Source organism: Rhinolophus sinicus, chromosome 1 (genome assembly GCF_057876585.1).
Source record: "Rhinolophus sinicus isolate RSI-liver-muscle chromosome 1, RSI-T2T, whole genome shotgun sequence".
In the NCBI taxonomy this organism is placed as follows: Eukaryota; Metazoa; Chordata; class Mammalia; order Chiroptera; family Rhinolophidae; genus Rhinolophus; species Rhinolophus sinicus.
Genome location: NC_142501.1, coordinates 167,311,185 through 167,326,953, shown reverse-complemented (window position 1 = coordinate 167,326,953; position 15,769 = coordinate 167,311,185). Strand labels below are relative to the sequence as shown.

At 36.4% G+C, this 15,769-nt stretch overlaps 1 protein-coding gene across 2 annotated transcripts in view; it reads right to left on the bottom strand.

Moving 5' to 3' along the window:
- Nucleotides 1–15,769, bottom strand: part of ARHGAP24 (Rho GTPase activating protein 24) — a 701,900-nt gene that overhangs the window by 437,687 nt on the left and 248,444 nt on the right. The window contains exon 1 of one of the 2 annotated variants that reach the window (XM_019731289.3): nt 14,028–14,467. The exons of the other annotated variant lie outside the window; for it this stretch is intronic. The gene's annotated coding sequence lies outside the window, so the exon portion shown is untranslated. Of the gene's footprint in view, nt 1–14,027; nt 14,468–15,769 lie in introns of those variants that run through there. 2 annotated transcript variants of the gene reach the window in all.

Sequence of the window (15,769 nt, the reverse complement as noted above, 5' to 3'; positions counted from 1 at the left end):
TCTTTGTGTTTCAGGACTATGAACAGCATAAAATAAGAGAACAATATACAATGAAGACTGAATTGAATGAAAATCTACAGTGTATTGATAACGTTCATATTAAGTGGGTTGGACATAATTAATATTACAAGGAATTAGCTTAAAATCTACCAAAACCACAAAGTATTACAAATTACACCTTGATTTTAATCTGGTATATTTTCCAGCTGCCTTCAAGGTTAATCTAGGCTTAGTAAACATGCTTTTTAAAATGTTAGTTACAGATACACTTGCTCTTTTCTCAGCCATAATTCCTCACTTAAACAATAGAACACAGAAAATCATGAGTGACTCTTTTTCAGCTTTGCCAGATGGTACTTAACGAGTACCTTTCTAGTTGTAGAGAGGAGGAAATAATTCATTATATACACTGGATGCCTTTGGGTTTAATTTTAATTTTATTTGTAAATTTTTTTTTAATTTTTACTTTTTAGTTTTAATTGATTTTTTTAATTTTTAATTTTTTTAAATGTCAAAATTTTTCAATTTAATTTTTAAAATTGTTTTTAATTTTTAAATTGGGTTTAATTTAGCATTTGAGTTTGAGTTGTCCCGGGGAAAGGTGACGAGGGCAGTGGGGTAGAAACACCAATCATCAAAAATCAAGAGCCTGGTCTTGTCCTGACTGTATTCTGGGGCAAATCTCCTGAATCACTTTGGACTCATTTTCCATATTAAAGATTGAATTAAGATGGTTACAGCTATTTTCTAAGTGGACTTTTGTTCTGATGTCCAATAAATTCATTCTAAGGGGAATATAGCATATAACCTTCAATTTGTTAATAGTGGAGAGGTCTTGTATAGATAATGAACGTGAAAGAATGCCCAAAACATTTTTTAATTGTGCAATTTCAATCTTCTCCTGAAATCTAAATTTTTACCAAATTTATAGTAAAAGAAAAGTTACACATTTCAATATCACCTCCTTTCCCCCCTTCTCCTCCAGAGGTAGTAGTGCCTAGATTTACCAAAGAAAGGAGAAGCAGGGGTTCTCTCTCTTTCACTCTTGGAAAATATTAAGTTGGCTTTGATTTGCTAGACAAGAATTTTATCTGTACAGCACTTTTATACTAGCAATATCTGAGAGCTGAATATAAGCAGTATTTTTAAAATACATTAACAATCCAAGGACTTGACAAATGCAAGAAGAAAGATGAGAGAAAAGAATTTTAAGAAAATGATCCTGTGATTTAAGTGATTCCAAAGCAAAATTCACCTCAAATTTGAAAATGTTACCAGGGTTTTTGGGACAGCCCTGGATGACTCACTCTTGCTGAATGGGCTCTTTCCTTAATCTGACCAGGAAGTGCCAAGCCAAGTGCAGAAGGAGGCCAGAGGAGAAACAGGAAGTACTCATCATCATACAGAGAGCTGTTAAGGAAGTGGTATATCTTATAATACAGAATCAAATCTATGCGTTTAATGCCTTAATCGTGGCATTTATTAGAACACAAGAAATATCTAGTTACATTGAATGGAAACTTCTGCATGCCATTTCATTAAAAATATGGCTGTCATCAGAAAACTAGTAACTTCATACTCTAAGGAACTATTCTTAGTATGTCTTCAAGTTATATTTGTAGACTGTACTAACAGAGCTGAGATTTTTACTGCTTTTCTTCCTGCATAGTCAATATATAGTGCAGGGAACTGGGGGGTGTTCTCTCCCATGTATCATGAACACCAGTTGTCATCTAAGAATAGATATTGTTTGCATTTGTGTTACTGAAACAGCAGAAAGTATATGACTTTTTCCAATTTCCCAGATGACTGTAAAATATGAAGTTAAAACTCTGTCTTTTATTTTCAATAGCTAGTTTCTCAATAGGGATATTCTTGGCACTTGGGGAGGGAAAACTCTTTGTAATAAGTGACCATCACACACATTACAAGACGTAAAACATTCTTCATCTCTGGAGACTAAATGCCAGTAGCTTCACCCAATCATTGTGATGACCAAAAACAACCTGATGAATTTTTAAATGCCTCCTAAGGAATAGTCCATCCATGCACCCAAACCACAGCTGACGAAAGCCAGTCCACTGGCACATGAAACTTGTCAAGGTAAGGTTGAGCTAAACTTTTTCATGTAATCTATATGGCTTCCACATCCTCACTCCTCTATAAAATCAAACATCCATTTTTTTGAGCCCTGCCAATACATACACGTAGCCACGTTCTTATCAAAATGGCTCAAAAGAAACACATTACCATTTATCAACAGAGACTTATTCAAGACTGGAACAATCTTAGAAAGTATACAGATAAAGGAGACTAAAGTCCAGAAAAACTAAGTAATTTGCCTGAGTTCACAGATGCTAATTAATACCAGAAGAAGAAATCAGAGCACACATCCTCCTAGCTGTTTTCTCTTTCCACTCTTCTCCAACTATAGAATGAAAGTAGAGAAGGACCTTTCAAAACATCTCTTAAGCTACTGTTTAAATATGAATTTTACCTGTAGTGAGCCAGCAAGTAGACTTTCTTACTCTTGAAACGCATTTTTCCTGAAACTTTTGTCCTGAAAAATATTTTCATATACTACTAAGAACTTACTTTAGAAAAGTTAATATGTACCTATTGAAAAGCTGCCTTTTAAAAATCCAAGTTAATATTTTTTTTAAATGGAAAAGAAAGCCCTCAACTCTTCTCTAGTGAATCTGGATGCTGTGTTTTCAAAGAGGATAAGTTCTTAAAATGAAAATACCCTCTGCTCAAAAACCAAATACAATAGTAAATTAAATTTAATAATGAACAAAGGCTGATCAACACAACATTACTTGCTCGCTTTTTAAAGTAATGGTATACAATCAATAAATACCTTAAACACATTCCCAGGGTAAAAATTTATATCACTTCCATTTTTACCAAAAAATTTTTTTATCATTAGTATTAGTTTCACATTGATTAGATTGTCAATACCTTGCCTATATGTGCTTTTCAAAATATCTCAATTAGTGAAATATTGAGTAGAGACTTTTATGTGTTTTAAATTCCTAATTTTACAGCTGTCAGGCATCTGAATTATTATCATTAAAATGTTTCAAACTGAACACAACTTAGATATTCAGGGCTCAGGGATACTCACAAAGAATGGTAAGTTTTTATCTTGTAGTTTTAGAAGAAAGTACATCTGTGGGACTATGTACTATGTACCCTTGTACTATGAGCAGGCAGCACAGAAAAATAGGAAACAAACAAACAAACAAAAAAATAGAGGTAACAACTAATAACAAAACCAGTCACACAACACAGGACAGCATTCTGTGGGGAATGAAAATCTTTAGTCAATACAATACACATGTACTTTTTTTTTTCTAATTAAAGTTTATTGGGCTGACAATGGCTAGTCAAGTTACATATGTTTCAAGTATACAATTCTGTAATACATCATCTATATATCACATTGTGTGTTCACCACCCAGTGTCCGTTCTCCTTCCATCACCATATATTTTGATACTGTTTACCCTCTTCTACCACCTCCCTCCCCGCTTACCCTCTGGTAACCACTAAACTATTGTCTACGTCTGTCAGTTTTTGTTTCTCTGTTTGTTTGTTTGTCTTGTTCCTTTGTTGTTTTCAGTTTCATATACCACATATCAGTGAAATCATATGGTTCTCAACTTTTTCTGTCTCGCTTATTTTGCTTAGATCTCAAGATCCATCCAATACTATGCACTTTTAACCACTCTTAAGTAATTTAATATACCCTTACCTTGTTTTTCACTATTTCCAAATGCCCCTTTTGATCATGTAATTGTCCTTAATCACCTGGAGGTTGGGCCCTGGTAGGGCTCAGTAAATTTGCATTCCTAACAAGTTCCCAAGTAAAGGTGATGCTGCTGGTTCTGGGACCACACACTGAAAAATCCTGCTTCAAAACATTTTTAGTACCTTTTTTTGACAGCTACCAACAATCAGAAGTACATTTTGTTTTTCACTTTTACCCAGTGTTCAAGATGCACATACACATGAAAACGGAAATTAAAACATATGAAACAATTATTACTTTTACTACATATAATGAACCCTGATTTATTTCTATTCCACTCTGTGCTATTTTATTCCTTTTCACTGAAAAACATTGATCATGAACCATTAATTTGATTTCATGATCCCTGATAGGTCGAGACTTACAGTTTGAAAAATAGTGCCCAGGACTCTCATGTTCATCATTTAATTTAATAATAATAACTGTTGACAGGTATTGACAGTTACCAGGTGCCAGATACTCTTTCAGTCTCTTTACAGGCATCGTTCACTTCATAAATTAAGAACTCATAATAATGCTATGAAGTAGGTATTATTAAATGCCCAATTCACAGAGAGGAAATCTGTGGTTCAAAGTTAATGCAACTTGATTAAGGTCACAGGTTTGCTATCCGAGCCAGGATAGAAAACAGGTCTAATTCCAGAACATAATAGCAAAGATTGCCCTGTTGGAGTGAGATATTTTAGTTTTGAATCCCAATCTACCACTTAGTGGCTGTGTGATTTCGGTAAGTTCCTAAGTCTCTCGAAGTTTCAGTTTCCCCATCTATTAAAGAGAGGTAATAATAGCGCCTACTTACTTGGGAGCTGTGAGCATTAAAGGAGATAACCCACCACAAGTGCTTGGCATACCTGGCACATAGTAAGACTTCAATAATTGTTACTTATTATCAGACAGAGACTGAATTTTCAATTGCCACATCATCCACTACCTCCCTTCCCTTGGCTTCAAGTTCCCACTGCTATCTCTGGAATTGCCTTTTCTCCTGATTCCTTGGCTTCTAACATTTGTTATCCTATGACCTTACCTCTGCCCTTCTCTCATCCATCCTCCTCCAGCAGGGGTTCTCAACACTCCTCACCCAGACAATTCCTTGTGTCTCCACCTGTCTCTAGGCACCAAAGACCAACGCTCCCCTATCAAACCTGCTAATCTGAACCTAACACCATAGATACAGAAAAAGTATTCCATGATGAACGTGTGAGTTGTTACCAAAAAAAATGAAGTTTCTTTTTTTTTTTTTAATGAAGTTTCTAATCAGCAAATCACAAATGTGAGAAGGCTGAGGCCTTCTGGAGACCCCATAGATGCCTTTATATAAAATCATCAACGTTGCATTTGACCATTTCACAATAACGATTAATCCATAATGGGATACAAAACACAAAATGGAACTCTAAAGGTGACACTCATGTAAAAATCCTAGGTTTTTTAAAGCCTCGTTTGACTTCCCTGGATGATCTTCTCTTGCTGGGAATTCCTTCACATAAGAAGTTTTAGGGGTGGGGATAAGGGGAAGGTGAGAGGTTTTGAAAAATAGTCGGTAACCACAAGATGGTCATGGGGGTTTGAAAATTAATTTGGGGAACGTACAGAGGGATAGTGGATGGGGGGAGGGGGTTTCACACAGTGTGAGGGATATAAATGATAAACGTCTAAGTTTTGCTTTGTCTTGTGCACCTGAAACTAATTAAAAAAAATAAATAAATAAATTTGGAAAAGAAAAAAAAAAAGAAGTTTTAAAACCAGATATTTCCAGCACAATAAAACAATCAAAGACCACCCTTCAAGGAGAATGGAGAATCCTCTTCTTTAGGAATCTACAAACAGGAGTGTGATCCACTCCAATAATTCCTGGGATAAATGACTGGAATTCCTGGGATAAATGACTAAGAAAGATTGGCTTGGAAATCTCTTTCCCAATTGCTCCTTTCATTTCTTTGTGCCCAGTGAGTACTGCCACCGCTAACTCAACTTTTCTCCCCTTCTCAGTTGCTATTCCCAACAAAATCATCCTTTCCTTCTATCTTTCAACTTTCCCAAGTTAATTCTCTAGTCCTCAGACCAAGGACAACTTGTCCCTTTTTTACTTCTGTACTTCCATCAATCACTCACAGTATTCCCGGGGCATGTGTCCCCATGTCTGCGATAAGTAATGGGGATGGGTCACTGAAGCTCCATGGACTTTGTTTTCCGCTTACCTCTCACTAGAAAATAAACAAAGTCTGTCCAGGCTGATCACTATAGGTTGATTCAGTTACTGACCTGTGGTAGCTGGAGCTCTTTTCTCACAAGAGAATCTTGATAGTGGAAACCCATCCCAGGAGTCCCAACACATCAGCATAAGAATTCTGTCATCTAAAAGAACCACAAGAGATCCCAGACAAGAAAAAGCTAAAGGAGTTCATCATCCTCAAACCAGTGTACAAGAAATGTTAAAGGACTTCTTTAAGAAGAAGAAGAAAAATATCAAATATATAAATAATAAAATGGCAGTAACCTATCAATAATTACCTTAAATGTAAATGGATTAAATGCTTCAATCAAAAGATATAGGGTGGCTGAATGGATAAGAAAACAAGACCCATACATATGTTGCCTACAAGAGACCCACTTCAGATCGAAAGACACTCACAGACTGAAACTAAAAGGATAGAAAAAGATATTTCATGCAAATGAAAACAAAATAAAGCTAGGGTAGCAATAATTATACCATACAAAATAGACTTCAAAACAAATGCCATAACAAGAGACAAGGAAGGACCCAGCAATCCAACTTCTGGGTATTTATCCAAAGAAACCCAAAACATTAATTTGAAAAGACATGCGCATTCCTATAGTCACTGCAGCATTATTTACAATAGTCAAGATATGGAAGCAACCCAAGTGTCCATCGATAGACAAATGGATAAAGAAGATGTGGTACATATATACCATGTTTCCCCGAAAATAAGACCTAGCCGGACAATCAGCTCTAATGCGTCTTTTGGAGCAAAAATTAATATAAGACCCGGTCTTATTTTACTATAATATAAGACCGGGTCTAATAATATAATATAATATATAATATAATATAATATAATATAATATAAAATATAATATAATATAATATAATATAATATAATATAATATAATATAATATAATATAATATAATATATAATATAATATAATATAATATAATATATATAATAAATATAATATAATATAATATAATATAATATAATATAATATAATATAAGGCCGGGAATAATATAACATAACATAACATAACATAACATAACATAAATATAATACCAGGTCTTATATAAGACTGAGTTTTATATTAATTTTTGCTCCAAAAGATGCATTAGAGCTGACTGTCTGGCTAGGTCTTATTTTCGGGGAAAAATGGTACAATGCAATATTATTCAGCCATAAATAAGTGTGAAATCTTGCGCCTTGCAACGACACGGATGGACCTATGATGATAAGTGAAATAAGTCAAACAGAGAAAGACAAATATCATATGATTTCACTTATATGTGGAATCTAAAATACAAAATAAACACACAAAACAGAAACAAACTCATAGATACATAAAACATTTTTATGGTTACCAGATGGGAGGGGAGTTGGGGGAATGGGTGAAAAAGGGGAAGGGATTAAGATTTACAAATTGCCAGTTATAAAAACAGTCACGGAATAAAGAAGTTGTGGTATATATATACAATGGAATACTAATCTGCCATAAGAAAAGATGAAATAGTGCCATTTGTAACAACATGGATGGCTCTTGAGATTCCTACGCTGAATGAAATAAGTCAGACGGAAAAAGTCGAGAACCATATGATTCTAGTGATATGTGGTATATGAAACTGAAAACACAAAAGAACGAGACAAAAAAATGGAAAAACAAAAACTCATAGACACAGACAATAGTTTAGGGGTTACCACAGGGTAAGGGGGGAGGGAGGTGATAGATGAGGGTAAAGAGGATCAAATATATGGTGATAGAGAACTGACTCTGGGTGATGAACACACAATGTGATATAAAGATGATGTATTACACAATTGTATACCTGAAATCTATGTAACTTTATTAACAACTATCACATCAATAAACTTTAATTAAAAAAATAGTCATGGGGATGTAAATACAGCATAGAGAATATAGTAAATACTATTATAATAACTATGTGTGGTGTTCGATGGCTACTAGATTTATCGCGTGGTCATTTCATAAGCTATATAAATGTCTAATCACTATGTTGTATACCTGAAACTAATATAACATTTAATGTCAACTATAATTGAACAATAGAAAATTATTTTTAAAGAATAAAAATGTATACATATACAGTCATGGAAAATCTCCCTAAAATCAGGTTTGTGACACTGCACACAAAGGGAATCAGTAGAACACGTATAGTCTAATTCTGCCACTGATTAGCTATACAACACAATGAAAGGCACTTACTTTCTCTTCACCTCAGTTTTATGAACTGTAATAAATAAATAAATAAACAAACACCACAAGAGAGCTCCAAGGCTAGTTTGTAGAGATCATGTTGAGACCAGGGTCTATACCGTATGTCAAATCCATGGAACATACAGATTATGATTCTAAAATTAATAACTGGAGAGAAAATCACTGACAGGAAGGTCACATAGTAAAAATAGCAGACTATTTGAATTCAAGTAGCCCTGATTTTGATTCTCAACTCTGTATTCCTTACTAACTATATTATTTTGAGTAAAGTTATTTATCTCTCCGAGTCTAAACATTCTCATACAATGAGAATAATAATATCTGAATTAGATATAACATAGCTTACTTCTAGAATTATGAAGTATTTCTAGCTACTTCTGGAATTACGAATAATATATGAAAAACAACTCATGGAGTGTTTAGTACTTAGTAAGTACTTAATTCATTAGAGTATCATTATGAGAGTCTGTGATACTCAGAGAAAATTTTCAGAACAAAATCAGAGCTATTTCCCCCCCTTTGGGGAACCTGAAAAATTACTTTGTTTTTCTGAAACTCAATTTGACGAGTGGAAAACAGCCCTAATTACAGCTCCATGAGCCTCGATTTATTGATAGATTCCATTTGTAAGGAAAAAAAGGCATTTTCTTATTTCTCAGAGATATTCCTAAGGTCACTCTACTATACATTTTTGATACACATATTAAAAAAAACTTATATGTTTGGTCTTGTATCTACTTTCAAAATATCTCAGACATGATTTTCCTTCTAAGAATTTCAAGAAATGTAACATTTGGGGCAAGGCCATTTTATACATCAGGGAAGTGTGAAAACAATACCTAGAATGTTTCAAGGAACCACAAAAAATGATCTGGAAAAATTACTGGTTATAAAACACTAGCCTGAAACTACAAAACAGAAATTTATAAATATTTAACTACAAGTCTAAAAGAAGTAAAATATATATATAATGAAGGTCATTCAACCTATTTTCATAATGAATTTGAATTAAATAGTATTGGTATGGTATGTCCACTAAAATAAAGCTTTTAAAAGTTTGCAAATCATGTAATCAGAACACCTTGACTTGATGCAATTGAGCATCAAGTTTAGTTCTGAGCTTCTTTGATGACAAGCCAAAATTTCTTAGTCTCCTTTTTCTGCTAATAAAAGAAACAACAGCGGCTAATTAGAACAGACACACTTTTTAAAGCAGTGAAAACAAAGATGAATTTACTGAGATCTTTACATAAGGAATATTGAAATACATAACAAAAAGTGCCAAGATATTTTCCATGAAACCCATCACTTTTATATTGACTTTCAGTAAAAAAGTTATATTAAAGCACAGTGTAATGAAGATAATGTAACCAAAAGGTGTTGTAATGTGATTAGGGTAGGCATATTTGTGGGCATGTTATTTGATAAAAACAGAGAGCATGGAAGGTTGCGAAACCCTAGTAGACTATTACTCTTAAATATCCATGCTTGTTCTTCCAGCCTTCTCAGAGATATTATATTAGAGCAACTTGAGCTTAAGATCCCTGCCTAATGCCAGAAACACAAGTATGCATTCTTGATTGAAAAATATCCACGTGCTAAACAGCAGGTATGCAAATGACAAAGGTATCACTGCTCTGACAATGAAATGAGCCCACTGGTATTTTGGCTCAAATGGAGTGAAACCCCACCTTATTATGTATGTTAGGCAGCAGAAATTGCTGTGGGAAAAGACAGTGTTTTTTTCAGAAAGATACCTCAGATTTGCCTAAGTACTCAAATGAGACAAAAAGAAGATCAATATATAAGAATAAGTAACATGAAAGAAGGTGCCCCTCTGAATTTCCTCCTCTGCATCCACCTCCATATTCTCCTTCAGTTACATCCAATTTCCCCAAGCGCTAACATTCAAGATAATTATTAGTCAAAATTAGTATTTCTATTTTGTTTGAGTAATTAAGATTACTGCCCATTTCACAGGCAACAGAATCTTCAAATTTAACTATATTATTAGTCCTCATCACAGACAAATCCAAGACCTCCCACTGGGATTACAGATTTTACAGTATTATATAAAAAAGCAATTGTGGAAAATGTCTATCTGTTATAACTGTTCCTAATATCTTTCATCTCAAGAATACTTTGTGATTTCCAAAAGAAAAAGATGATTTCAGAGTAGTTTTTTTGTTATGTTTTGATTTTGCTTTATAATCGCAAACGCACAATGTTTCATCTATTGTAGGAATTAAATAGGCATGTGTGGACTAGTCTGGAAAGTGAATCATGTTTTGTAGCATTATTACTTTTGCAAAATGAACTGTGAGTCCAAATAGACATTTTTCAAATGGACCTTTGGGAAATAACTATCTGCATAAATTGGAGTCCACTAGTACTTTATTCATTCATGACTCTGCTTACTCATTTATTAAGGAAACTTTAACAGATGTCTACTATGTATTTCAGATACTGGGCTGGGCACTAGGGCACAGGTGAGTCCCCCATCACCAATATACCCATTAAGGAACTCACTGTAGTTGGTTGTGGGAGAGACACATAAAAATTAATATTCAAAGTATGCTCAAAAACCATAGAATCAGACATGATAAAATGATTAATTTTTCCTGCATGAAATTGGGTAAATTCTACAAAAAGAAATTCCACTTGCAGTGGACCATGAAGACTCAAGAGGGACTTTCCAGGAAAAGGGAATTCCAGGAGAATGAAAATTGGTGAAATCAAAAGTGTGAACAGTGAGGGGAAGAGAAAGCTAAAAAGGAAGAGCTTTGAAGAGCTCTGAGTCGCTAAAGAGTTTAGAGTTCATGTTTTAGGTCACCAGGATCCACCTTTAGAACAAGGGACTGACACAATTAGATCTGCACTTTATAAAGATTGATTGCAGCAATGCCACCGTAGAATGAAGATGCTATTTAAAAGCACACATGTACACAATAACCTCCAAAAACTTAACATTCTCTGACTCTTCATCACAATAATCATTTCACTTCCAAATGTGCTTTAGGTTAGATGCTGAAACCATCATGATCTTGTAAAGTGAGTTCACGTAGCTCCCATGGCGAGATTCAATATGAGGCACCAACTCTTCATATGAAGAGCATGAACTTCATGGCTAAGTTGACTATTTACAATTTTATTTTTAAATAATTTTCTCTATTTAGGAGAATCTTAATCCTTCAACCATGGATTTAAGAATGAACAGGTGTGTTTTTTGGGTTTTTTTTTTCTATTTTAAACCTCTTCTGTGTTTTTCCTCAGTAATTTTATCAGTGTAGAACGGATACCTCAGGTTCTTGTTATCATCAACCTTCTTCACACCCATGTGTGACCAATTGGGTGGTGGTGCCTTCTGCTGGGCTTCAAGCTGAAGCTCTCTCCACTAACCTCATCTTGTTTTTCCAAAGCACAACTTTACCAAAGCTGATCCGTGACAGAAAGAAGGAATCGGCATTACTTAAGCTCAACTCATGGGAAAAGAACCCTTGACCAATGGCCAGACAATACCGCAGAATAACTACAGATAACTGAGGTGATCGTACAGCACTGCAAACACTAACAGGAACCAAATGCAGCAGCTCCTCCTGCTTTCAGCCCTGAGAAACCAACCTGGGCACTAATAGAGCCAGAAAGAAAACACACTTCATTGCCCAGTAGGTCACAGCAAAACTACTCAGGGCACTGATTGTAAACATGAAGCAGGCTGTGGCCAAAACAGCAAAGTATTAAGACTCAAAGCACTTATTGCCACCTGCTGCACATTCCTCACCCTTCCTGCCCCACCCCCCACTTCCTTTAACCTCCACCCATCACCCTGGAGAATCCAAGATCACAAAGTTAATAATATCGTGCCTGGATGAAAATTCTCAGAACTTGGGCCATTACTATCCTGAGCAAAACCTGAAAGGCTTTCACTGGGGATTTTAGCCAAGAACACTTTTCATTTTTATGCTTAAAGCTATGCTCTGGCCTGGAAAGATGCTTTGCTATTTGTTCTGCAGTGATTTTTTTTTTTTTTTGAGAACTTAATTCTTCCCCATTTACTATCAGGTTTGTATTTTCAAAATGATTCAAATTCACATCCCAAAGGAACATTACTGAGAAACCATCCCCCTCTCAAATCCAAATCCCTAAAATTAAATAATAAAACCAAATAATATAGTTGAAAGCCAAAGACAGACTGAGTTTCAACAACCTCTTACATGTAAAAAGGATTATAGATTATCTTTCCTTTTATCATGCTAGTTGCATATTCCTTACCCATACCTCAACTAAATTCCAGATCTGAAAAACAGGTTATCCCTTCTTCCCACTTAAAGGTCTTCCACCAAGTGCATACCATACTTCCTCTGAGTGGTAGGAAACTTACTTATTTTAAAGTTTTGTCACTATCTTGGCTCTACAAGATGTTTAAGGTGAATTTTCTGACAACTTAGCAATGGCTCTAAAGAGAACAGATTTCTAGACTTGCTACCTGAAGATCAAGCACTCAGGGAAGGCAAAAAGGGGAACTGAATTACTGGGCTCTCTTAGAAGTTGAAATATCCCCAAAGAAGAGGAAGTACTAAGAAATTTAAGAGGGAGAAAGGGACGTTAACAAGTTTTATGTGGCTTTATATTTGTTTTCTGGCTTTACTAATATATTAATTCTGTTTGTTTTATGTTTTATGATGCCCAGTTTAATACCAACATCCATTCTTGCCCTTAAGGATTGGTTTTGCATTCTAACAAGAAGCAGGGGACAGATTGTTTGCATTTAATCCATCTGTCCATCTTCTTCTCAGTAATTGAGCAAAGTTCTTTACTGTAAATATACCTGGATTTTTTGTCTTAGTAGACACAGCAACACATATTGTTTTACTTATGGAAAAGCAAACCCTTTACAACTTTTATATTTCAAATACCCAACATGATTTATTTACTTCCTCCTTTTAGAAAGAGAAGAAATGATGTCTTGCTAAGTTCAAAAAAAAAAAAAAAGTGTGACAAAGTAAACTATGATGGAAACTAATTACTTGGAGATGATCTTTTAATTCAGATGAATTAAAATAGACTACAAGGGAGTCTGGTCTCCCCAATACTAGTTGATATTGAAAGTCTAAGGAACCCAGTGGAACATTATCTCCCCTCCTATTTGGGGACTTGCTAAAGAAACCCAGTCTGAAGTATTTTTTTAATGAGAACATATTACATATTTGTCCTCAAGAGAGGATGGATGCTTCCTCAAAAAGTTACCTTCTTCAAAACTTAGACAAAACCTTTTGGGTGGTTAAAATTCACCAAAGATTTCCTAACGCTTTGTGTTTGCAATAAAAGTGTTTATTACTGAAACCTACCTCTGTTATCTAGGAAACTCATAAGGCACTAACAGAAACAGGCAGGGAGGAATGGAGGCTGGACAGTAAGAGAGGGAACAGAATTGCACAGTTTTGTACTAATTCTATCTATTTAAACACATACTACCAGCTTGCGCCGTTTTTATCCTTAATAAAAGAGCATTGTTTCTCATCACACACGCGCGAGCGCGCGCGAGTACGTACACACACACACACACACACACACACACACACACACACACTCTGCACCAGCACGGGAATTCCTGCGATCGCTCCTCGCCCCTACAGCCCCCTTCCCTGCCGGACGCAGCTGTGCTCGGAACCCCGCGCGTCCTCAAGGCCGCGTCCCAGGCTTCCGCGGTGGCCCCGACCCACACCCCTGTGGCGGCGTCACCTACCCTGCTCCGAACTCCGACAGACGCGGGACAGCGGCTGCTCCGAAGGAAAAGGCTCCTAGGACAAGCCGAAAGAAAGGAAAAGAGCAAGAGAGTGTGGGACGGCTCCTTTACTTCCCACAACAAGGGGAAGTGTTGCGCCCCATGCACTTGGTTGCTCCGCAGCTGTCTGTGGTTTGGGAAGAAACACACCGCGGCCGAAAGAGCTGCGGCTGGGGTGGAAAGTTGTGGGCGTTTTCCCCCAGCCGCCCGCGCCTCGGTCCTCTCCGGTCCCCGCTGCAGCCTTGACAGCTACCCTGGCCTCCGAGACCCTGCGGGGCCCCGCCGGTTTCCACCCCGAGCTGGGCTGAGTTGCCACATGCACTTGAGAAATCCTAGCAGTTGCGCGAAGAAGAATCCCAGAAGTTAGAAAGAGTGATTGTGTGTGAATGAGTAAATATACAGTACAAGAGGCTGGAACAACTGAGCGGAGCCAACCCTCAGACGCAGCTCGGGGTTTCAGATTTCATTTGGCAACTGGCAGCTTCAGAAGACTCGAGCCGCACTACTGGGGAGGCCGGGAGGAGCCTCGCCCTCGCCCAATGCTTCATTGCTCGGTTATCTCGGTTATCACCGCCGGGCGTCCTTCCCCTGGACGACCAGATCGAGCCCGCCCTTTCTTGGTCCCTCCGCAGCTGCCATCACTCATTTCATTTCATGTGTAGCACAGATACGTGTTGGTCACAGATCTGGGGCTGTGGGTACAAGAAGGATGGAAAATACAGGTGTCCTGACCTCAAGGAGGTCCACATTTCTTAGGCAAACCCCCCAAACACTCTGGTTTTACTTTCTTCCCTCAGCTCTCTGTAAAATCTTATTTCTCGATCAGAATTACCTGGTTCATTAAACCTGGATTCCTAGAAATGCTTATTGAGATGGATGCCCTTTAGTTAGATCCTTCGAGAAATTCAAAGTATAATTACTTCCTTATCATGGTTTAAGAGGTGTCAGAATTACACAGTATGAAGAAAAGAGGACAGAATAAGTAAACATTTTGCTGATGCAGCACCCTTTCTTCATACCACCACCAAAAAAAAAATCTACTTTCAAATCTAAATTTTACATATCGGTTACCTGGAATACCGTTTCAAATTGTTTCAAAAAGCTTTATAAAGATCTCCGCTTTAGATACTTTAGAAATCATCACCAGATTTCTTTAAGACACAAAATAAGAGTGGCCTCATTAGAGATCTCCAGTTATATGGAAGAAGAGCACACATCTAAAGAAACACCAAAAATAAAAGTCTGTGTGAACTCTGATATGTTTTTCTCTTTTATCCTCTTTCTCTGGTTTTTTGGAGTCTTTCTTCCTAGTGAACTGCCCCAGCCTTTTAAAAAAAAAAAAGTGTGTAATGGCTTGCCAGAAGCAATATAGCTTATTTTCTAATTGGTGAGAATAAATGACCTTCATCAACTAACATGGCTTTATGTGTTCTAGCTGCACGCTGGCAGGTAAATGCCAATGGGAAGTTTTCGATGAAAGCTGGAAGACAATGAAAATAACCAAAATGAAATTTGCACTCACGTGGTCGACTCAAAAGCCTCAGGAAGACAAGAGTGAAGAGATAGATTCAAGATAGTGATTTGAAAAATACAAGGAACCTATCATGCCAGTATCTTAGTATCTAACAGTTATTATTACAAGCAATTTAGAGTCAAGACAATACAAAGTTGAACTCAAGGTAGTTGGTGGGTAGTCCCCAATC